This window comes from Lygodium microphyllum, chromosome 15, assembly GCF_053477565.2.
Source record: "Lygodium microphyllum isolate KBCC chromosome 15, Lygodium_microphyllum_v1.1.10, whole genome shotgun sequence".
NCBI lineage: Eukaryota > Viridiplantae > Streptophyta > Polypodiopsida > Schizaeales > Lygodiaceae > Lygodium > Lygodium microphyllum.
Window position 1 is genome coordinate 87,994,166 of NC_141149.1, and position 25,794 is coordinate 88,019,959.

Consider the following 25,794-nt stretch of genomic DNA (forward strand, 5'->3'; position numbering starts at 1 on the left):
TGATCTACTTCTCTTGGAGGCGGAAGTTCAATCAATTCCTCAGGGAATACGTCAGTGTATTCCTGTAGCCAAGAAGGTTCTTCATGAGACTCTTGCTTTTGATCTAACTTGTTGAGTTTAATCAGGTAAACAGATAATCCTTTTCTGACTCCTTTTATGATCCGAGATACTTTGACTAATTGGATTCTTGGCACTCCTGCCTCACCTTGAGTTGTGACAAATTCCCTTTCAGAGTTTTGAAAGGAAACTTGACCCTTTCCACAGTGGATGTGGGCTTCGTTGGGCTTAAGCCAAAATCCATCCCGAGTAGACACTCATGGATACCTAGATTCATGACTCTGAATTTGACTGAAGTCTTCTTTCCTCCCAGAAAGAATTCCACCTTAGTAGTTTTCCTAGTACAAGTTACCTCACGACCGTTTGCCAACTCCTCCTAAACTTTTTGCACATACTGGTGAGATAAAGGAATGTGTACTGCCACAATCAATCAAGGTTTTGAAACCTTTACCTTGATAGTCTGACGGTGTCTGAATCACAGAGAACTGGCGATTCGGCCCTTTCTTGTGTAAAGCGGCATGGACTGTCGCTTTTTTGAATTCAGCTTCCATAGTCGGATCTTCCTCTTCTTCTTCTTCGCATCTTTGCCTATTGACAATGCAAGCAGTTCTTCCTCTTCCATGGGTAACAGATCCTTGACCGTGGCCCGCACCTTGGAAAGGCGTTTGATGATGTCCTTCGCTAAGCTTGGGACATTGCCTCTTGAAGTGACTGGGTTCGTTGCAGTGGAAACAACGGAGGTTTCGGCCATTACTTTGAGTAGGAACAAAGTTGTTGACGTTATTGGTCCTTGCTTTCTTCCTTTGTCCCTAATTATGGCCTTGAACTCTCTTCATTTGAGGTCTGAATGCTCCTCTATTCGGGTCACTATAGGACCAAGTTTTGCTACCCCTTGGTCAAGCTTGCACCTCCTGAATTATAGGCGCCACTCAAATGAGTGCATCCTGAAGATCTGATGGACACATAGATTCGAGACGGGTATTTAAGGGTGGATTTAAGCCTGCACAAAATTTGGACACCTGTTGCGTCATGTCCATCTGTGGCGCATACTTTAAAAGTGAGACGAATTTAGAGTAGTATGCAACAAGAGTGAGTCCTAGCTCGTAGAACTCATTCATTTTCTGCAGGTGGTAAATATCTTCCCTGCACGGCTTTCTTCAACTTCTCTCAGGTAACAGACCCCTCTGAAATCCCTTGATCCCTGCACCATTGCTTCCACCAAAGTCTGGCTTCACCGGTGAGCTTTAACTTGGCGAGCATGGCCCGATTGGTAGGTGCAGTACCAACTGCTTCAAAGTAATCCTCCATGGATTCAATCCAAATTTCAGCATCAGCCTGGACGAATCTGTCTCTCCTGTCAAACTCAGGTGGCTTTATCTACTTGAGGAGAAACTTCGTCTCCTAGGTCACAGCAGTACTTGATGTAGGAGGCAAATTTGGAACCTGTACTTGGGGTTGTGCCTGGATAAAAGTTTTCTTAACGTTATTATATGATAATCGACGTTAGCTTATCTTTCATTTTTAGTTCAGCTATCTCGTAAATAATGTAGCTACTTAACTTTTTAACAACTCTTATGCACAGCCAGATATTGATAAAAAGAAGTCTTTATTTGTATTTACATGGGCATAGCCTTTTTGAATACAATGTTTCGTGTGATGATAAGCCAATCATTACATTCAATTTGGGGAGAACAACGCTGTATTGCATTTGTCTACAGGAACTGTGTAATAGTAGGGTTTTGGGTCATGGATCTTTAGGAATCGATAATTCATTGGAAGTTCAGGATAGCCTTTCCGTTGGAATCCATACTTCTCATGGCGGCACAACACTTTAATCATGTTGGCTGGGATTACACTGGTTACTTCCTCGTATACATATGAGTTCATCTCAACCCTCCGATCTTGAATATGTAAAGTCGAATTTACGTGAGCTTCCACAAAAATAAACAGCTTCACAACTTTCAAGTCTTCCAACCACTTGATCCTCTTTAGGTTGGTCTGTAGATAAGCAAACCGGTGGGCGGCTATATAGTAGATTCCTGAAGACCCCGTCCATCTTCGTTCTATGTAAAGAGGTGATGGATTATAAATCTGTTCTAGGATGTTCATCATCCCAATTCTTTGTCTATAAAGCAGAGAATGCATTGTAGTCATAAACATGATCCGAAATACCAAAAATTTGTTCCACGCTTCATAACTCTGCAAGAAAGCATTGAAGGTAAGGAAATGTTTGGACATCAGCAATTTCTTTACTTCATTTAATTGAGATTTTATAAAAGCGATTCCGTTATTGGTCGGCTCTGATACCACATGAAACGTGTCCACTAGTATCATCTAGGACACGTCTTAGCAGTCCATTGGAAAGGATGCCTAGAAAACTCTGCCCGGCACTCCCATGGAATGTTACGGGTTTTGCGATCTAGGTCTTCCCGCGTTTGCCACGTAGCGGAAGTATCCTGGCCGTTCCCACTTAGGATCGACCGGAATTAGGGTTTTCATGATTGGTCATTAGCTAACAGCAACTAGTGTCAAACCCGAGAAAACTATTTTACGCAGAAATGCCAGGTTCAAAGCGGATTCATGCTGCACTTGGTTCAAGGAGAATGGGAAACGAGAGGGATGCAAGGCTCAACCTCTCTGTCATCATAAGGCATAGTCCCATTCCGTTCCCCTAAAACAATGTAAATCGGGTAAGATGTAACTCTAGGTCATCGCTCTCTTTATTCGTTTTGATGATGATGATCATCCCGCTGTTCTTCGAGATTTTTTAGAAAAGTTCCCAGCTAACCGGGACCACCCATCCGTAGGACGGACCCATGGCCCATCCTCCGCACTTTCCTCGATTTGTTTCAGTTATGTAATTATCTAACACATTAATTTGACATATAACAATCAGCTTCTTTAATTAGTCCTATTAAGCACTGGTTCCTTTACGTAATCTTATCACATGACATAGAAAAACAATATCAAGCAAGTTCTTTTTTTTAACATTTCATCATTTTATCTTTGAAATACAAGGATTTCCGCCCGTAGGCTTGTCCATAATGTTCCCGAAGGCTATCCAGTAATCCCCAGGGATCACTATTCCAAGCTTCCGCCCGTAAACTAGTATGCGGGCCTCGAGATCCAATCCCGAGTCACGTTAGCCTCTTGTGCAGGACCCGGAAGGCGAGGGATTTACGGCCAGAGCCCCCCTGGCACCCAAGCATCCTCCTACTCCAAGTAGAGCTCAACAGAGAGACCTCTCGCGGCGGGTTCGGTCCACGTTCCTGGTGCGGTGAACAACCCCCTTGGTTAGGGTTAGGTAGGTAGTCGGGGGTAACTGAAACTGCCTCTTCCTTCAGGCCTTTAACCTGAAGTATAGGTACTCATTTAATTTGTAATTCATAATTCAAACAGAGCCCTAAAATCTCTAGCAAGCACAAACATTTCCATTAATCAACCGTGTTGTTTGGCAAACTGCTACGGAAGTGTTCTTTCCTTTTCAGTGTATCAGCACTCATTCCCAAGGTGTCTTATAAATTGGCAAGATCCTTTACATTCCGGTGTAGGGCGTACCTTATTAACCCAACTTGGTCAACCCTAAAGTTCCTTAGATATGCTAGTTTCTGGAGCCCCGAGAGGAACACCAAGGAAAAGGGAATTCTCTTGCAAGAAAATCTATCTTGTAACATCAACAAGCTTGTTTATCATGTTTCATATGATCACAATGAAGAAAAGAACACCATGCACAACAAGTCTTCATGCAGCATTATGTAGATCTCCCACGGTTTTTAATAGAATCAACCATATTCTTCAATATCTTCACAAAATCCATCAATAGAACAAAGAAAACAAAGGAATACACCATCTTTGAATGGAAATACATCACATAGTATTCATCTTCAATATCTTCATAGTCTTCTCTCTCAATCTCTCATATACAATCACTCTGTTTGAGTAGAATTGGCTGTCTATGACTCTCTCTCTCTCTCTCTCCATCAATAATACATCATATCCTCACTACAATCTCTCAAAATCACTCTCAATAATCCTTCTTAGGTCGTGGATACCCCTCCCAAGAGGTATGTCTGATATGAAGGGTCACCAGAGCCACTACAGTGTCCTTTCATAGCTCACTACTGTCACTTCACTCCAGTCTTCACTTGAGTCTTTGGCAGCTACTTCTTCCACTTTTTTCAGCTCTTTTGCACTTGTATTCACCTCTTTCCAAGGCTAGAAAACTTTCCCAAAGTCACACATACATTCCACAGAACACTTACAGAAGCATACAGAACAGCTACATTACAGAACAGAACAGAAACAGAACAGAAGCAGAAGCTCTACAGAAGACCTACAGAAGGTTACAGAAGGTCATCAAAACCTCATAACTCATTCTCAAATCATTCCAAACTCTCACAAACCATTCAATAAGCTTTCACAATATCTCATTCTTCATCAATCAATACTCCATCCCTCCTTACAGAAGATAATCAGAACAAAACAGACCAAAACAGAGCAAAACAGAAGGTATACAGAGCCTATTAAAACCTATCAGAACATCACAGAACCACCAACAAACATCATGAACTTCCAAAACACAATCATTATCATCCAAAACACTCTCAAACCACTTCCAAATCAATCAATCATCTCATAAAATCAACCATTCAGTTCTCAAAAACAACAAAAATCAGCCAAAAAACAAATCATTTCAACACTCAACATATCCCCACACTTAATAAGGAAGCGTCCTCGCGACCCAGGAAAAAGGGAATACAAGTTCAGGTAAAAGCTCAACTTTGATCTTCAATATCTCTTCAAAAAGAATTCATCCACCACAACCCCAACTTATAACCTGGTTCTAATATAAAAATACAAAGAAAGGAAAACTCTTTATACATTAACACCTCTTATCAAACTAAAAATCACAACAAATTTGTAAAGGATATAAAAGTTTTCTTATTCTTCATCAGCATCAGCTTCAACTCTACATCGACGACCCCATCACCACAAATCTCCAGAATGTAGCTCGCACACGAAATCCAATAGGAAACCACCACGGTCGTTTGACATAAATAAACTCACAACACAAACACTAATACACAACACAACCGTCTGAATGACTCCTTCAAAAAGAGAGTTTTTCATTAGAAAGCTTCCACCATACATTGGAAAGGTATCAATGAAGATGATCCCGCTTGAAAGATTGATGTTGTCGGAATCAATCCATAGATAAGGATTCATCTACAAAGTTTTTAGGAGGATTTTGAAAAAATTGGAGACAACACATTCTTTCCAACAGGACCAGGTATCTACTAGGCAAACAGAGGGCATGAAAATACAATATCTCAAGCTGTTGGGAATCAATGCTAACATTGACATTCATGCACAACTTTGGAATAGGCTTGGAATCATTATGAGAGTGCCTATGCATATACGCCAGGTACCAAGCAAAGTGAGCAGTTAATCTCACTGAGGGATCGGTAGACTGTGAATACTGCTGGGCAAAATGAACATAGTTCTGATAAGCTTGACTGGAAGCTGTCCATTCTCCTGGAATTACTGGCCAATTGATCTAAGGTCCTGTAAGGCAATCATCCGAACTCCATCCCCTTCTTCTGGAAATATGATTATCAAACCCATCACAGTCACTAACCAACTGAGGTGGTTGAGATATGGAAGTGTTAGGAGAGGGTAGTGGAATAAGGGAAAGTGGATGAAGGGAAGGATAGGAAAAATCATAAAAGGAAGAAAAGGTTAAAGAAGGAGTGGCAGAAATTTGGAAGGAATCACTAAGGAACGGTGTTAACTGATAAATAGGAAATGTGGAGGGTACATTAATGGATGGAGAAGGACAGGGCGGAGAAGGGGAAAATACCCTATCCTCAATAAAGGAACAGTAAGTGAAAATAGGAATTTGAGGGAAAGATGAAGGTTGGAAAAGAAGGGGTAAAATAATGGTGGAATTAGACTGACAAAGGGAAAAATATATAGCATAGCGGTGAGCCATTTGTTGGTAATAGAGGAGGGTAGGAATAGAAGGTCCTAAGAGAGATCGTCGATGATAGGCATCAAAGAAGGTAGCATCAAACAGATTATGTTTGGAAAGATAGGTTAAGAGATCCATCCTCAGTTGATTAGTACTCTGGGCAAAGGTAGGAGCTGTGTTTTGTCTTTGATTGAGAACCACCGAATCAATCATGGGATGCCACGAATTATCATGACAATCAGCTACTTTGGAGGAATAACTGTGAAACATGTCAGCTATGGGCAACTCCAAATGATTGACATACAAAAGAGCCTGTAAGACCACATCCCCCACATACCATGCCATATCTACCTCATCTGGAATGAACAAATCTCCTCGGAGATACATGTACGACATCAACATGGTATCTGGTGTGACAGAATCTTCAAAGACCATTCTGACTACCTCTGTCAACAACTCAACAGACCAAGCCCCACTCCAGCCATCCTCTGGAAAAGGTAAATCCATCGTGGAAAGCTTCATATAGAAGACCAACTTCTGTAAGTGGTAGTGGACAAAGAAAGAATGGTCTGGTAAGACATATTCCTGAAACTGCTCAAAGGTAGACCATAATAAGTCCATTCTGGACTGCAATCTTTCCACTTTATCTTGGAATAGAGGGCACAAAGTAGCCTGTCTCTGAAGAGCAGCCAAGTCCGGCTGTGAAAGAGAAGGAATCAATGGAACATGAGGGCTGGGAGGAACAGAGCGGGACTTTGCAAGCTGATCTTGCAACTGCTGGATTTGGGAGGCTTGGTTGGCCACTGTGTCATTAGCCATCTGTAAAGCTGAAACCTTGTCATCTAAGATAGCTTGGAATTCCTGTGCTTCTCTGGACATCCTCTCCTTCTCTTCTGAAAGGCTAGTAACCTGGGATTGAACCTCAAGTAACTAGGTCTTCAAAGAAGAAATCTCATCGCTTTGGGTGGCAACTAGTTGGGTTTGCTGTTCCATTTGCTTAAATAAATCTGCTAGGGTATCCTTAGCAGAAGCTAACTCAGATGTTGCCTTATGCAACTGGTCCTTAGACTGCATGAGCTCCTCATAAAAAGACGCGTACAGCTGTTGAACACAGGCTGTCACTGACAACTCAATGGAACTTTGAATATCCTTGCAAAGGAAAGGAATGGCATCTCCTGAGACGAGACTGTTCAGGGAAGGAACTGAGATCTCCAATGATCCTTCGCGATGTGCTCTGAACAGGTTATTGCAAGTGAGATACCCAGGGAGATCACTGCCAGAGGTAGCAGGGATGGGCACTGAGGGAAGTACAGAAGGAGCTTTATCCACTACCCTCTTCAAGCGTTTGCGCTGTATGACCAGGGGAGGCGAAGAATCATCATCCTCTATGTCAATGGGTTCTGACTCTTCTGAAGGGGGAGGAGGAGGTATTGAATTTGATGGAGGGGGTGGAGGCATAGTCTTCTGTAAACCTGAATAGGTCAAGAAGGCAGACAAATATGATCCGTATGTAACATTGGTAACATTACCCCTGATGACTTTAACAAAATGCTGATCCATTTTAGTGAGGAGGTAAGTGCTCCAATCAATAGCAACTCCTTTCAACACCATCCTGGAAGCTGTGAAAAGCTCTTTGGACAAATAATGGGATGGCGTTTTGGTAGGCATAAACCTGTCCTGAAGAAACTGACACATCGTCTTCCATACGGGATCAGTGATCATAGAAAAGGAAACTCCTGAAGAGTTTATCACCTTCTTAACATCGAGGATTTCCCTTGTCTGCTTCTGCAACAGCTTGAGAATCTCTTCATTAGAGAAGAGTTGACGAGTGGTCACAAAAGGTTCACCTTTGAAGGGAAGAGACATAGCCTTCCCTAAGCCTCGAGATGTCAAAGTCATAGACATGCCTTGGACTAGTCCTGTCTTCTTGCTGTAAGAGGCCAGGAACTCATCACATAAGGACGGATCCTCTGGAAGCAATGGAAAAGGAGTGGCCACAAAAGCAGCAAGTCCCGCCTTCGTGAGGGGCTCAAAAGTAAGTAGGGAAGAGTAATCCCTACTAACTAATGGGACGTACTGGATAGGGGGAGGAGCATGAGAAGGCGCCATTCAAATGGTTACACACACACCACAAACACAGACAATCAAGGAGAATGCCTACAAAGCAATAGACAAAAACCAAGGATAAGAGAACAACCAATAAAACGTGACACGACCAACTAACCCCAAGCAAACCACATCCTAGAAACAATTTGACATGACCTTGAGACAAATGCGACTGAAAGCTTCATGCGATGCATCAGACAAACACCCAGAACCCCGTATCAGGCAATAAAAGGAAAAAAAAAAAACTGCATACCGTACCCGTAACCGTAACAAAAACAGGAAACCAAAACAATACCATATCCGACACATATCAAGACTATATCTGTGATAAACCAAGACTGGACCATGGAAAATAACGCTAATGACTGCGCATACCCATCCCACGAAACGGTTCATTAAAAAGGGGAATTAAGTGCAGTGAGGGGGAAATTAATTTAATGAAGAGTTGATTTTAATAAATTATTAAAAATTGGTGAATTCTTATTAGGTAATAAACCTTAGCAAGAAAACGGCTGTTCCTTATTATAAATTAAATTACCAATTATTAGGTTAAGCGGTGCTTTTATTTGATTCCCGGACTTCAATTCCCGACTGGGTCTCTAAATGCAAGTTCATTGATTACAAATTAAGGTGATGTGGAGTGCTTTTTTGCCAGCGCGTGCTTTTGTGACGGCTGGTTCATTTTATTTAAAAAATTAAAAGTACCTCTGTAGCGCACGTAGCGTGTGCTAAGTGAACAGCTGGTTTATTTTAATTAAAAAGAATGTGTGTTGAGCGCGAATGCGCATGGAAACTGTAGGTGAATAAAGAGTTCATTTTAACAATTAATTTGTGTTTAAGGGGGAAATAAAAATAAATAAAGCACATAAAATAAATACCTGGAAGGGGTGTGTATGTAATGCAGGAATGCGCACGGAAGAGTCTCCCAAAAGAAGTGAATCCAGTAAAGAAAAAGTAAAGATCACTGATGAAACAACAAAGACAACACCTTAGCGGATGTGTGGATTTGGCTTGTGTTGGTTTGTTATTTTTATTGTTATTTTTTTATTTTATTGTTTATTTTGTTTGAAGTTATGATTAGTTATAGTGGAATAAATGAAAAAGGAGCAAGGGAGGTGAGGGAAATTTTTTAGAATTTTTTAGAATTTTTTAAAGAATTTTTTACTATTTTTAAATGAATTTTCTACATTTATTGGCAATTTGGGGGATTAATTAAGAAATATTTAATTTTCAGAAATTATAGGGTAGGTAATTGCCAGCGGACAAACTCCCAAAAATTGGCAAAAAGCAAAAGGAATTTTTAGAAATTTTTCTGAATTTTTTTGTATGGAAAAATTAATTTAGAAATTAATTAAATCACATAAATCATGTTAATCAGATAAGTCAGTTAGAAATAAGTCAGTTAAGTCTGGGTAGTGTGGGTAAGTCAAGTTAGTCATAGGAAGTCAAGTCAGGTTAGGTTAGTCAGGGTAGTAAACTAAGTTAGGTCTGTGGGGACTAACCTAAGGAGGGTTAGGGTAACTAGGCTAAAGTTAGTTTAACTAGGGTAGGGTTAGTGTAACTAACTTAGGGTTAGAGTAACCTAACTAGGGTTAGTAAACTAGGGGTGGGGTTAGGGTTAGTAAACTAGGGGTGGGGTTAGGGTTAGTTAACTAGGGTTAGGTTAGTCAACACTAATGAGGTCAGTGAACACTAATTAGGTTAGTTAACACTAATTAGGTTAGTGAACACTAACCTGAGGGAGGAGGTGGAAGAGGAAGAGGAGGAGGAAGGGGAGGTGGATGGCGGCGGCGGGCGGTGGCACGGCCGAGGAGTGGCATGTTGAGATATCGAGCTCCACTCGTGATACGCCAGGGTGACCGTTGTATATTTATGTCACCGACTTGTCAGTTGCAGACGCGGTTGGTACACCGCCCATGAATAATAGCTACATGATAGCTATCCTTATCTACTCTAGTTCGTGGCTCAGTTAGTATGCCACCTTAGTTAGTTGAGTTTGGTTTGAGACCCATATATAGGGTTCTTCTATTTCTTTGTACTTGAGTTCTTTTGGCTTACACAACTAAGAAGAGGAAAACTGTTTTCAGCCTCCACCCTTGTGTGTCTTCCCCCATTGTGCAAGCAAGAAAGCTTCAAGCGAGACTCCTTCCTTCTCTCCCACAATCTTGACATGGTATCAGAGCCTTATTCGTGGTAAGGAGCTCAAGAAAGCAAGCCAAGCTCGCGGTGGTCTGGTAAGAGGAGCAGTGTTGCTTTCATTTCCTGTTTTGGGAGCAGATCTCTGCAGGTAGCACAGCCGGAAATTGCAGGAGTGCATTGTCTCAGGTTGAGACGCCCTTCGCCTGTTTTGCAGATGGAAGTTTTCTGCACGCACTCAAGAAAAGGCTCAGTTTTATGCTGTGCGACCACTGTTCTACAGGTCGGTGAAAAGTTACTGTAGAAATTGCATCGTATGCTTGTGCGCAGAGACATTGGGAGTTTCAGAATCATCCTTGGTTCCTGTTTATGCAAAATCGTCACTAGGAAGTGACTGTGTGGTCAAATACCACTTTCGCCAGTTTTGCAGATTTGCCCTTGTGAGGGTGAAGCTGTGTTTTTTACAGTGACAGAATTTCTTGCAGTATTCTGTAATGGCGTCTGATTCTCTTTCACAGATTGTCACTGAAAAGCTTGACAAGAACAACTTCCAGGCATGGAAGTTTAGAATGACGAATTTCCTTATGGGAAAAGGATATTGGGAATTTGTTGCAGGAAATGAAGAAGAACCAGTTCTTCCTGATGTTCCCAATCAACAACAAATGCAGGCATTTAAAACATGGCATGAGAGAGCCAGGAAAGTTATGTATTGGCTGTCTATCAGTATTTCAGACTCTATGATTGTGCATATTCAGGATGCAAGTACGCCAAAGGAGGCATGGGATACTTTGTCAAAAATGTATAGCACAAATACGCAAGCCAGGAAAATGCAGCTCAAGCAAGAGTTGCATAATGTGCAAAGAGAAAGTATGAGCATCAACGACTACCACATGAAGGTGAAGAAGATTGCAGATGCACTTGCTTCCATTGGGTCGCCAGTGGAAGATGATGATTTAGTTTCCGTGACCTTGAATGGTCTAGGAAAGGATTATGCACAGTTTCGGACATCCATTTCAGTTCGTGAAAGATTTCCTGATTTTGAGGAGTTGATTGCTCTTCTAATTTCTGAGGAACAGAGAAATGGTGGTGCATCTTCTTCAGGAGGAACTTCAAAAGAAGCTGTCTTCTACTCAAATGCTGGAAGAGGTAGAGGCAGAGGTAGAGGAGGCCGATTTGGAGGCCGTGGCAGAAATCAGAATATGCAGCAAACTCAAGAAAACCAGTCCTATGGAGGAGGACGTGGTAACTCTAGAGGCAGGGGGAGCCAAAGAGGTCGTGGTGGATGGCAAAGAGGCCAAAATGCAAACAGTAATGTTGAATGCTACTACTGTGGTAAAATGGGTCATATGGCTAAAGACTGCTATAAAAAGCAGAATGACATCATGAATGGAAAACTGCAACAAGGGAATTATGCATCTTCTAGTAGACAGGGTGATGACAGAAATGAGCATTTGTTCATGGTGCAGCACATGAACAATTCTATGACAAGTGCAGAAGAAAGCAATGATGTATGGTATGTTGACTCAGGTGCATCAAACCACATGACAGGTCATGCAGAATGGATGGAGGATGCAAGGAAAATGGAAAAACCAGGATTTGTGGAGACTGGTGATGATACTGCACATCCTATTGTGCAGATTGGAAAAATTCCCTTGTCTATGCAGGGTGGGAAAAAGAAATACCTGTCCGATGTATTTCATGTCCCGAATATCACCAAGAATCTGGTTTCAGTTGGTCAAATGGTTGAACAGGGCTTGTAGGTCAGATTTAATCCTCATGGATGCTTTGTTGAGGATATGAAAAATAAAGGTCGCTTGATAGCAAAAGGAAAGAAGAAGGGCAGAATGTTTACATTGGATGCAGACATGTCTGAATTGAGTGCAGCAATGTTTGCACATGGGACCGGTGTAGTTGCAGATATTGATATCTGGCATAAACGCATTGGTCATGTTAATGTACAGCGACTTAAATCAATGCAGGCCCAAAATATTGTTGCAGGATTGCCCAAATTCAAGGTTGCAGAAATGCATAAGGTATGTGAAGCCTGTCAGTTTGGAAAACAGGCAAGGAAACCATTTCCTAGACATGTTCAAGAGAGTGAGAAGCCATTGGAATTAATTCACTCTGATGTGTGGACAACTAAAGCTGCATCTCTTGGAGGCTGTCATTATTTTGTCAGTTTTATTGATGACTATAGCAGAAAAGTTTGGGTGTATTTTATGAAAAAGAAAAGTGAAGTTTTTGGGCATTTCAAAACTCTTAAAGCTATGGTTGAAAAAGAAACAGGCTTGCAGATAAAATGCCTAAGGTCAGATGGAGGGGGAGAGTACCTCTCAAATGAGTTTGCAAAGTTCTTGCAGGAGCATGGCATAAAGCAGCAATATTCATGCAGTTATACCCCACAACAAAATGGAATTGCAGAAAGGAAAAACAGGCATATTGGAGAGGTATCTCGTGCCATGCTCAATGAAAAAGACTTGCCAGATTTTTATTGGGCTGAAGCAGTTGCTACAGCAGTCTACATAATGAACAGGACTCCCACTGCAGCAATACATGGAATGACTCCAGAGGAGAGGTATACTGGTAGGAAACCAGATATTTCTCATTTGAAAATTTTTTGTTGCATTGCCTATGTACATGTGCCAGATGAGCTGAGATCCAAGTTGGATCCAAAAGCTGAGAAGTGCATCTTTATTGGTTACTCTCTGCAGCAAAAAGGGTATAGATGCTATAACCCTTCTACTCGTAAGTTTACAGTGAGCAGAGATGTTGTTTTTGATGAGATGAGTAGCTGGTATAAACCAGTAAATGTGATTGATGATGAAGATGCACAAAATGGTAATGCTACACAGAATTCACAGCAGCAGTCACAAAATATTAGTGGACCTGGAGCGTCCTCTAGCAGTGGTTCACATTCTTCGCCATGGACAGGCAGATTGAGATCAGGAGAATCTTCTCAAAGCAATGCAGATAGTGGTATGCAGGTATCACGAAAAGGAAAAGAGAAGGTTGATCAGCCCATGTTTGATGTGAATGCAGGTCACTCTTATGTGGATGGTGAATCCAGTGGCTCAGAACAGAGCATTGATGATGAGTTGGGTATTCCTTCTATTGTTACACCTGGAGTAAGGAAGACCAGGGATGTTTTGAGAGCACCTGGGAGTGAACCTACTTTGTGCAGGTCTACAAGAGCTAGGTATCCTATGGATAGGCTGAAATATGATGGATTTACAGCCATTCACTATGCATATATGGTCAAAGTGATACAGGAACCAGAACCCACATCTTTTGAGCAAGCCATGGGAAAAGAAAAATGGGAGAAAGCCATGGATGAAGAAATGGATGCCTTGGAAGCAAATGCTACATGGGAGTTAGTACCTTTGCCTAAAGGTAAGAATGCAATTGGCTGTAAGTGGGTTTATAAGGTGAAGCACAATGCTGATGGTTCTGTGAACAGATACAAGGCAAGATTAGTAGTCAAGGGGTATGCACAAACATATGGCATTGACAATGAAGAAACATTTAGTCCGGTTGCAAGGATGGCAACCGTAAGAGCAGTCATTGCTATGGCTGCATCAAAGGGATGGTCTTTACATCAGATGGATGTAAAGAATGCCTTCTTGCATGGTGATTTGCAAGAAGAGGTCTATATGGAGCAGCCACCAGGTTATGTGCATGCTGTTCATCCTGAGTTTGTTTGCAGGTTGAAGAAAGCCTTGTATGGCTTGAAGCAAGCACCTAGAGCATGGTCTGACAAGATAGGACAGTATCTTGTCACTATTGGCTTTCAGATTTCCAAGGCAAATTTCTCACTTTATGTGAGAAAAACAGAGAAAGGTATTATGATGCTTGTCATTTATGTTGATGATTTGATTATGACAGGTGACAGTGATGAAGATATCCTTCATGTGAAAATGCTATTGAAGCAGAAGTTTGAGATGAAGGATTTGGGAGAGCTGCGTTATTTCTTGGGCATTGAGGTGATTAGATCACCAAGTGGGATACAGCTCTTGCAGAGGCAGTATGGATTGGACATGCTGTCCAAATATGGGATGATAGGCTGTAAGCCTATTTCAGTTCCTTTGGAGCAAAATGTGAAGCTGAGCACAGATGCAGGTGAGCTTCTAGAAGACCCTACTATGTACAGACGCATAGTAGGAAGTTTGATTTATATGACTATTACCAGGCCAGATTTGAGCTATGCTATTGGATTGGTAAGTCAGTTTATGCAGGCTCCAAGGAAACCACATTTGGATGCGGCTAGACGCATACTTAGGTATGTGAAGTCCACATTGCAGTATGGACTATTTTATGAGACTGGGGTTCAGATACAGTTGCATGGATACACTGATGCTGATTGGGCTGGTAGTATTTCTGATAGACGATCTACCAGTGGATATGTATTCTCTTTTGGGAGTGCTGCAGTCACTTGGAGCAGCAAGAAACAGCCTACAGTTGCCTTGTCGAGCACAGAGGCTGAGTACAGGGGTGCAGCAATGGCTGCATGTGAGGTAGCTTGGTTGCATAAGCTACTTTATGATATGCATCAGTCTACAGATGGGCCAGTTGTCATTTATTGTGACAACATGAGTAGTATACACTTGGCAAATAACCCAGTTTATCATGCTAGAACAAAGCACATTGAGGTGCATTATCACTATGTGCGAGAGAGGGTTTTACTAGGTCTTATTGATCTAGTTTATGTCAGCACAGAGGATCAGGTAGCTGACATATTCACGAAGGCATTGGGCGTAGAGAAGCTGCGCAAGTTCAGAGACCTGCTTGGCGTGCAGGAATTGGGATTGAGCTCGAGGGGGAGTGTTGAGATATCGAGCTCCACTCGTGATACGCCAGGGTGACCGTTGTATATTTATGTCACCGACTTGTCAGTTGCAGACGCGGTTGGTACACCGCCCATGAATAATAGCTACATGATAGCTATCCTTATCTACTCTAGTTCGTGGCTCAGTTAGTATGCCACCTTAGTTAGTTGAGTTTGGTTTGAGACCCATATATAGGGTTCTTCTATTTCTTTGTACTTGAGTTCTTTTGGCTTACACAACTAAGAAGAGGAAAACTGTTTTCAGCCTCCACCCTTGTGTGTCTTCCCCCATTGTGCAAGCAAGAAAGCTTCAAGCGAGACTCCTTCCTTCTCTCCCACAATCTTGACATGGCAGTGTCGGGCGGCGTAGGCAGGAGACGGCGGACGGCGTTGACGCAGAGGTGGCGGTGGCGGGCGTTGCGGGCAGAAGACGGCGGGCGTCCCGGCGGACGGCGTTGACGCAGAGGTGGCGGTGTCGGGCGTTGCGGGCAAGAGACGACGGGCGTCCCGGCGGACGCGGACAAGGAAGGGGGCAGAAGGCCGGCACGGCGGCGATAGGCGGTGGCCAAAGGGGGCAGCAAAGGGCGTCGTCGACCGGAGAGGTAGGGCGCAGGGCACGAGGGAGGCGGGGAGGAGAAGGGAAAGGAGGGAAGGTGGAAATGGAAGGGAGGAGAAGGAGGGAGGAGGAAGGTGGGAGGAAGGGAGCAGGAGGAGAGGGAGGGGATGGAGAAGCGGGTGGAGAGGGAGGAGGAGGAAAGGAGGAAGAAGGGGAGGGAGGGAGGGACACAGGGAGAGGGAGGGGAGGGAGGTGGTTAGAGGGGAAGGGGTCGGGTGGTTGGAGGGAAGGGGTGGGCAGGGGCCCAAGGGGGGTAGGGGGGAAAGGGTGGATGGGCAGGGTGGGTGGGTAGGGGCCCAAGGGGAGTGGGGGGTGCCCAAGGAAAGGGTAGGGGTGGGAGAGGGTAGGGTAGGGTAAGGGGTGCCCAAAGAAAGGGACGCGTACCCCCGTCCCGCGCACGTGCGTGGGGCGGGGTAAAAAAATTTGCCGTGACAGGATTGAAATGGCGCTGGGATGACGGTACGGGTCATGCGGACACGATCGGGGCGCTTGGGGACGCGTAAAAGAGAAAAAAGGCGCGTTCACGCGCAAAACAGGCGCGCGAATACACGTAAAAATAAAGAAAAATTAATAACTCCCAATCCGGATATCAAAACGAAATAGCGTAAAAACAAAAAGTGGGCAGGACAATAGGAGAAAAACAAGGAAAATACGGGACGGAGGTTCCAGGGGGGAAAGGACGGTCACGTGCAAAAAACCCAAAAAACGAACCAAAAAACGCAATTAAAAATTAATATCGAAAAATCCATGCATCGGAATGAGGTGCAGAAAAAAGGAAAACTATGCAAAAAGATGTGCCCGACAATTCTATCACATCAAAACATAATTCCGACGGAGATAAGACGCCTTCACATGGGAAAAACCCAAAAAAAACCCTAAAAATGGGATCGGAAATTAATATCGGGTGAACCGTACACCGGAATGACATGCAGTAAGAAGGAAAAATGTCCACAAAAAGGAGTGGCATAGGGTTATCACGTTAAAGCGCAGTTCCGATGGAAGTAGGAAGGGTTCACATGCGAAAAACACCAAAAATACTCTCGAAAACATATTTAAAAATTAATAATAATAAATCCAGAAGTCGAAAGAGGGGGGAGGAAAAAGGAAAAAGGTGGGGGAAGACACAGGCGACACGGCTGTCAAATCAAATTGGAATTCGGATGCAAATAGGGCAGGTTCACATGGAAAAATGTCAAAAATACGCATGAAAAAGTCGTAAAAACCCGGAAAATTAATAATGGACAAACCGTGTATTAGAATGATGCGGAATAAAAAGGAAAAATGTCAGGGGAAAAGTGGTTGGCAGGGCTATGACATCAGATCACGGTTCCAAAGCAAGAAAAGCGCGTTCACATGGAAAACCGGTTAAATTACGCAAAATGCTTCAAAAATTAATAACTCAAAAACCGTGGACCGGAATAGGGATAGGTAAAAAGGAAAAATGGTCAATTCAAAGGGAGGAACAGGGCTATAAGGTTGGATTGGGACTGTGGTGAACGTAGGGTGCATTCACATGGAAGGACCTCAAAATCAGGGAATGAAGGAAAACTGCAGGGGAACAGCTCCAAGGGTGGGGGGAACATAACCGGGTGGGTGGGAAGGGACCCCATCAGGGTAACAACAAGGCATGGCATACATGCATGAACAGGTTAAGGCATATGCAGAAGGGTATGCAATGTAGACGCGCAGGGACGCGTCCCCACACTTAAGACCTTAACGGATAGGGTTAACCGAGCAACATGGACCTAGGACCACGCCATAGACCATTCACTAATGTCCCCACACTTAAAACATGACCGTCACTGAGAAACCAAAGTAGGAGGATTAGAAAAACTTGGCCCGTTTCGTCAAGAATCAAGGTTGAGTGTCGATGGCACGTCCAGTGTGGTTGTCGGCGCTGGAGGGACCAAGGCATCTTCTCGGCACACGTTCGTCATGGAAGGGACCACGCGGCAGTACCCAGGGAGGTAGCTGGTTGAAGGAATCGCAGGAAATGCGTTGTCGATGATGAGGGATACTATACTCAACTCGCAGTCACTCAATTGGAATGAAAGAACAGTCACTCGCCCCATGACTAATATCACTTGAGGAATAATGATGGAAACCCCTATCTCATACCCGATTGAGGAATCGACAAGGGGGGAATGGCGCAGAAGGAGTATGCCAGGGTGCACAGTTGATGGTGCATTAGTGCGTCCAACCCATCTGGCATAAGTGCAAGGAGGAAGGCAAGGGAGCCTTACAGTGCAGTGGACAGAACATGGTGATGTGTCTTGTGTTGACGGTAAAGACCCATCCCGTGGGTGCACAGGGAAACAGGAACATACGTGACTCCAAGTGTCGTAACGTCCCTCAATCTCACCTCTCGGTAATTGATTGAAGAAACTCCAGTCACACTCAACCCACCCTCTGTCTCACTCTCTGTTGATAGATACAGGAGGGCAGCCTTTTCCTGAAACCCATTAATGTAATCCTCACGGTCACTTGTGCAAAGATTGTATGCCTTGTGCGCATTTGATGGTGCAACAGTGCATCCCGCCCTGTGCCGGCATACGGTGCGAGAAGGAAGGCAAGGGAGCCTTATAGTGCAATTCACAGAAAAAAATTGTGCTTTGTGCATTGAGAGGCCCATCCCGTGCGTGCAACACTTCATTCACACTACTCACCTCTCATTTGATTTGAAGGGAAAAGACTGGTCTCTCGACCCACCCTCTGTCTCACTCTCTGTTGATAGATACAGGGGGCAACCCATACTCACCTCCCCATCCGGTTAGGATGAAAGCTCACGTCACTCAAGGGGTTGTCGATGAAGATTGCATCGTCAGTTGTTGAAGAGGCGTACCCAGGGAGGTAGCCATCAAATCGAACGTTGTATTGGATAGGAACATGTCATCTGCTAGAGGACAGGTAGTCACTTTGCAGAGAGACCCAGGACACAGCGTACCAAGGGAGGCAGCTTCGGAATTGGATCTTGGAGATATCAATTAATGAATCCACTTTCTGGACTGCTGGGTGTTACCACCTTTTCCACAGCCAGCTTCTCGCCCAAGGGTGTTTACCACCTTTTCTTGGAACGAGGCCTACTATGACAGGGAATTTCTTCCTTTTCTCTCATAACAGATTTGTTTGTTTTTTTTTTTCTTTTTTTCTTTTTCTTGTTTTCCCCTATTCCCGAGGGTGTTTCCACCTTTTCTCGAAGAATAGGTCGGCATGACAGGGACCTAAGTCCTTTTCTCCCATGACCGATATGTATTGTTTTGTTTTTTGTTGTTGTTTTTTTTTTTCTCTCTCTTTTTTTTTTCAAATTGAGCAAGGGAATGGTAGAAAGACTATGTATCAAGACCAACCTCGCCACTGTCGCTGACGAAAAATAGAGGATAAGAGATCAAGGCTGGAAGGGGGGTTTGAGGGGATAGAGGGTTGCGTCCACTTCATCAGGAGTGATTGAAGAACGGCTATCAGAAGTAACATCATAAGAAGTACAATGCCGTGCCAACGAGGGAAAGGATCAAGTGTCCGTAATTGTCAAGATCCCCAAGGAGGGAAGTACTTCTTCAGGCGATATCCATTAATCAGAAAGGGATCATCAGAGGCATCCAGGGTCTGCACTTGTGCAGAGCCATTAGGGTTGACGGCAAGTACCTTATAGGGGCCCATCCACCGCTGTTGAAGCTTGCCAAGAAACTTGCCAAAGCGTGAATCATAGGCTAGGACCAAATCACCTTCTTTGAACTCCTTGTGCTTGATGAAGCTATCATGGTAAGCCTTGCGTCGAGCTTGCGTGGCTTCCATGCACTGTAGAGCCATCCTACGAATTTCGTCCAAACATTCCTGGTGCAGGAGACGGCGTTGCAGTGAATCATCATCCCCCAAATGCTCTTTGATAGCCACTCTCAAAGAGGGTAATTCCAGTTCAACCGGAGAAATAGCTTCTGTTCCATACACCAGCTGGAAGGGTGTCTGTCCTGTTGCTGCTTTATGGGAGGTTCTGTACGCCCAGAGGGCCTCTGTAAGTCGATCGTCCCAATCACGACGATGTGCGGCAATTGTTCTTGTCAGAATCGAGCAGAGGATGCGATTGGTGACTTTGACTTGGCCGTTGGCTCTGGGGTAATCAGGAGTGGACTTGCGATGGCGGATCTTATACAACTCTGTTAATTCTTCCATGACTTTGTTAAGGAAATGAGTGCCTCTATCACTTACCAGCTCTAAGGGACTGCCAAAACGGGTGATGATATTCTCGTACATGAACAGGGCCACGCTGTTACCATCGTCCCGCTTTAGGGCTTTAGCTTCACACCACTTTGTAACATAATGTGTACATATGAGGATGTATCTGTTCTGTTTCCTTCTAGTGGGAGGGTCGATCGGACCGACAAAGTCAATGCCCCACTTCTCAAACGGCTTCAAAGGAAGGATAGGTTGCAGTGGCATGGCACTTGTCTTCGTGGGTTTCCCCATTCTTTGACAAGCATCACATCTTTTACAGTAATCATAGGCATCCTTGTGAATGGTAGGCCACCAATATCCTGCTAGCAGAGCCTTCCTGGCTGTAGCTTCTCCTGCAAAGTGACCTCCGCATGGCTCGTCATGGCAAGCCTTCAGAACAATCCCAATCTCATCTCCTGCAACACATCTTCTGAGCACTTCATCTTTGCCTTTCTTGTACAGTGCACCACCTAGCAGGGTGTATGGGGCTGATTCTAGCATGAGCTTCTTCCTTTCCCAACTAGAAATACCAGGAGGGTACTGTTGGGTTGCCAGCAGGTTGGCAATGTCTGCATACCAGGGAGTGACAGTTTCTACCAAGAACAGGGAAGCATCAGGGAGGTCTGGATCATCCTGCTCCTCGTCTGCAGTTTGTGGGATACGCGACAGATGATCAGCCAGAACATGGGAACGACCAGGCTTAGTAATCACCTCAAAGTCGAACTCCTGGAATAGAAGGAGCCATCTCATCATTTGTCCTTTCACATCTGCTTTGTTCATCAGGAAGGACAAGGCCTCATGATCCACATAAAATTTAAAGTGGGTAGATAGGAGGTAGTGGCGAAACTTTTCCAAGGCAAACACCATTGCCAAGCACTCCAGCTCTGTCACTGTATAGTTCCATTCCCTATCAGTGACTTTTCGGCTTGCATAATAGATCGGTTGATCCAACTTCGAGGAGCCCTTTTGGCAGAGGACAGCACCTAAGCCTTCAATTGATGCATCAGTGTGTACATGGAACTCTTTCGTCCAATCAGGAGGTTGCAGAATGGGTGCCTCAATCAGACACTGCTTCAGAGTTTGGAAGGCTTTGTCACATTCTTCTATCCAAGTAAACTCTGCATCTTTCCTCAGAAGCTTGTGCAAGGAAGTTGCCTTTGTCGCAAAATGGGCTATAAACCTTCTGTAGTAACCCACATGGCCTAGGAATCCCCTCAACTGTTTGAGGTTGGTGGGTGCTGCCAGAGCTGCGATCTTTTCAATCTTTGCAGGGTCTGTTGATATCCCTTGTGCAGAGACAATGTGGCCCAACAGGACTCCAGAAGAGACCCCAAAGATGCATTTGTCGGGGTTGAGGGAAATCCCATACTCCCGGCATCGGTCAAAGCATTGTTCCAGGTGTTCCCAGTGTTCACGGATCAAACTATAGACACAGAAGTCATCCAAATATACCTCAATAAAGTCGTGCAGATGATTTTGAAATGCGGCCATCATGACTCATTGGAAAGTAGCAGGGACATTGCAGAGCCCAAATGGCATCACTCGGTAAGCGTAGGTCCCCCATTCTGTGGTGAAGGTTGTTTTGGATTGGTCTTCTTCCGCAATTTGGACTTGGTTATATCCGCTGAATCCATCCAGAAGAGAATAAAGTTCATGTCCTGCCACTGTGTCCAACAGTTGGTCTGTGAAAGGGATAGGAAAGTGATCCTTCTTTGTCTTGGAATTAAGCTTTCAGAAATCCACACATATGCGCAATTTGCCATTCTTCTTGGGTACAACCACGACGGGTGAAATCCATTCACTATTTGCCACTGGATAGATGAACTCGGCTTCCAGAAGCTTCAACAGCTCCGCTTTCACCATTGTGGAATAATTCGGGTTCATTCGCCTCTGTCGCTGTCGTACTGGCTTAGCATCAGGCTCCAAGTCAATATGATGTTGACATATTATGGGATCAATCCCCTTTAGGTCTTTGTAGGACCATGCAAACACGTCCAAATTCTCTTTCAACAAGTTGTACAAGGTTGACAACTCCTCTTCTGGGAGACTGCTACCCACCTTCAAGTGGCGTTCAATGCCTTCTGCATCCACAAAGGTTAACTGTCTTTCACCTTCTACTTCACGGATGAAGGTTCCACGGACTGCTTCTGGATACAAATCCGACTCCTTCAAGGGAGTGATGTCCTCTTCTGATGTCCCACTAGAACCAACTTCTTCTTTTGGTGGAGACTTAGGTTGCTCCTTGAGATGTTGAAATGGGATAAGAGCCGTTTCGGGTTTGGTTTCAAAATTAATTACCTCTTGACTTGAAGACTCATCTTCTGATGATGACACATCTAAGAACGTCACATAACAGGGACCCTCTGATGCCTGTTGGGTTTGTGGGACTGGTGCTTGTTGGCACGGTGCATCATCATCATCTTTCTTCGGCAAGGATGGGTTAGGACGACAGGAGCCACTCTTGAAAGACGGCTTGTTCTTCTTAATCCATTTCTTATAAAGGTTTTGCATATGAGAAGATCCATTTACTAGACCAAATGGTATCATCACCATTCTGTCCCATAGCATGAGCTCATCGGCTTCTGATGCTTCTGGAACTTCTTCCTCAAATGTATCCTCTTCAGGCGGGATAGACCCTTCCATTTCACTTTCATAATCTTCTTCGTCCATATCATATCCATCCTCTTCTGTCTCTGTCTCTGTCTCTGCGTCTGCTTCTACTTTTGTCTCTGTAGGAGCTCTGTAACAGAAGAACAGATTCTCTGTTTCCTCTCCCGCCTCTGTCTCTGTTTCTGCTATGGCCATGTAACAGGGAGAGCAGTACATCCATGCTTCGATCTCACTGTCAGAAGTGATTTCAGAAGTGATTTCTGGTTCAGGCAGGAAGTATTCACCCATTGATAATGGCTTTGCCTCTTTTGGAAGTCGGCTTACAGTATCCACTGTTAAGGAATGTGCCACATTTTTCTTGGGAAGGATCTGTTTGACAACATCTTCGTCTACTGACGTTCCATCTGTAGCCTCATTAGGGGAGTCAGAAGATAATTCCAAGGAGGTGGATCCATGTCCTTTTTGAGAACCATACAGTTTCAGCACCACTTTGTTGGGTCCTCTACCCAAGGTCAAAGTTCCTTTGAATCAATCCATCCTTGCTCGGGCTTCAAAAAGCCATGGTCTGCCTAGTAACAGAGGATAGGATGTACCATAAGAGTTTGGCTTCACCACCAGATAGGTTAGCCAATAATCTTTTCTAGCCACTGTAGTCTTCACATATGGAAGAATGCCCAAAGGCTTGATTCTACTCTGATCCGCCAGTCTGATGAGCCATTGGGTGGGTTGCACACCTCGTAGGCCTAGATCCTTCATTGTCACATCCGTCATAATGTTTACTGGTGAACCACCATCAATCAATGCGTTTGCAATGAAGCAGCCTTCTATCCACACACCAGTCTCTGGAGTACCTGGATCTAGGAAGGTGTTAGCTACATCCACTTCTTTTACAGGCTCTGGAGCCTTGTTGGACTTTGTCACTGTTGAGGGAGCAATCCTTAAACCACGTCTTTTTGTCAATATACTTTTGAACCTTTTCCGGCAACTGGGAGACAACATCAATAATTGTCGGAATGTGAGGTTTGGTTTAAAGGTATCTAGATCTCTGACTAGATCGTATTCCTTAATAGGATCCACTAGCTTCTCTAACCGGTTAGGGAATGGGGCAACACCCATTTTCATTTTCCCTCTTTCTTCCAACAATGGAATTACAAGAACTTCTTCTGCCACTTGTGGCACTTCCTCCTCTTCTGTCTCCTGGACCTCTGGTCCTGTCTCTATAACTGTCTCTGTAACTCTATGTGGCACTGTAGTGCTCTGTACGGCACTGTTAGGCTATGTTCTGTTCTGTTCTTCTGGTGGAAAACTGAACTTCACTGTTCTGGCAGGAGGGTTATTTTCTTTCTGGATAGGTGGTTCCTTCTGCTTTGCACGCGTGAGGGCAGCAACTTCCAATTCCACTAAATTGGAGGTAGGCTCTTGGGCCTTGGCTGGACTATCAGTAGCACTGTTTTTCACTGGGGCTGGGCTTGGACAGTCTTTTGCAGTGTGGCCTTCTCCTTTGCATCGACTGCATAAGGGCTTGTAATCCACTGACCTTCGAGGATTTGGACAATTTGGTGAAATGTGTCCCTTTTCTCCGCATCTGTAACACTCCACTTCTGATCTCTGACCACCGCCAGACTGTCTTCCTCTGTAACTTTGAGAGGGAAATCTTCTGGGTCCGAAATTAGGACCAAACTCTCTAGGCTTGGGTCCAATATCTTGTGTTGTCATTTTGGATTCCAGCAGGTTGAATCTTGCGTCTTCTTCCTTCCTTCTCCTATCATGCATCTCCTTTAGAGAGCAAATGTCCTCTGTATGGTTCTTCCGCAAACAGTAGGAATAGAAGGCTCCAGGGATGGTTGGTTTTCGTGTACATTCAGTGGCTAAATGGCCTGCTTGATGACACTTACCACACGAAGTGTTTGACCGCATCACATCTCTTCCTGCTCCTGCAACATTGGATATGCTAGCGGTATTCACTTTCAACGTCTGTAGTTGTTCTGTAATCACATCCATCAACTCCTTTTTGATGTTTGCAACTAAGTTGGATAAATAATCCTTCAAGCTTTCTCCTCCGGACGTATTGGCAGGAGGGTTTTGAGGAGTCTCTGTAATCACTGCATAAACGGGTTGGGCTGGTACAGAGGGATCTCTGTTCTGGTTCTGATTCAGAGCTCCTGTTTGAACTGTTGGCTGTTGGCTCCAGTTGGTAGGATTCCACTGTTGCTGCTGATTTGATAATGAAGAAATTGGTTGGGACCATTGTTGTTGAGGTTGAACCACCATTTGAGGCATGGATTGTGGCCACTGTGGATTTGGTGCACTGTACTGTGATATCAGGGGCATCTGTTGGTAGGGATAGGGAACAGTCCCTGGAACTGCATTTGGTGGATACATCATTCCTGGCATCAGAGGAGGTAGGACTCCTCTTCCTGTATTCATCGCTAATCTAGCTTCCACTTTATCGTACAGTCTTGCTCCTTCTGTTGCAGCTTGTAGGGTGGCTGGTCTTTGTAGCTCCACAAACTTACAGACTTCTGGTTGTAATCCTCTGAGAAACACCCCCTTCTGAATGCCATCATCTAGATTATGGTTAGTCCATCTCTTCAGGATGGATTCCATTCGTGAGACATAAGCTTCCACTCTTTCTCCAGAGGACTGACTTAGGTTCATGAATTCCTCTCTCATCCGCTCTTCAAAACCTTCACGCCTGAATTTAGTGAGGAAGGCCAACTTCAGGTCATCCCATGTGCCAAAAGTTCCTGCTGCTTGTCTCTCATACCACTGAAATGCCGCGCCCTTGAAAGTGGCGGGGAATATCGCTAACCAATGCTCAAGGGTTCTGGCATTGTTAGCCACACACGCTACCATAAACTCTGCTACATGAAGATCGGGGTCTTCATTGTACTCTCCCTTAAAAACTGGCAATGGAACTACATTCACTGGCCTGTCATCAATATTTCCAGGACGGATCTGGCTTGGAAGTGGACCTCCAGCAGGAGGAGGAAGGGCTTGATGTGCCATTGGGACTTCTGTAAAGAGTTCCGCAAGGGCGTCAAAGGCGGCTTCTGCTGCGAGCTTGCTCTCGACTCTGATTCTTGCTTTCTCTCTTGTCACGTACCTCTGGACTCGTTCTAACGCTTGCCTCTTTATTGCGTCATTCATCAGGGGTGTGGCTTCACTATGTTGTTAGTGCTCCACAGAGGGTTAACAGAAGACTTCAGTCTCTGGAGAACTCTCTTGCCAACATTTCTTCTACTTCTTTCTTTTCAACGTCCCTGA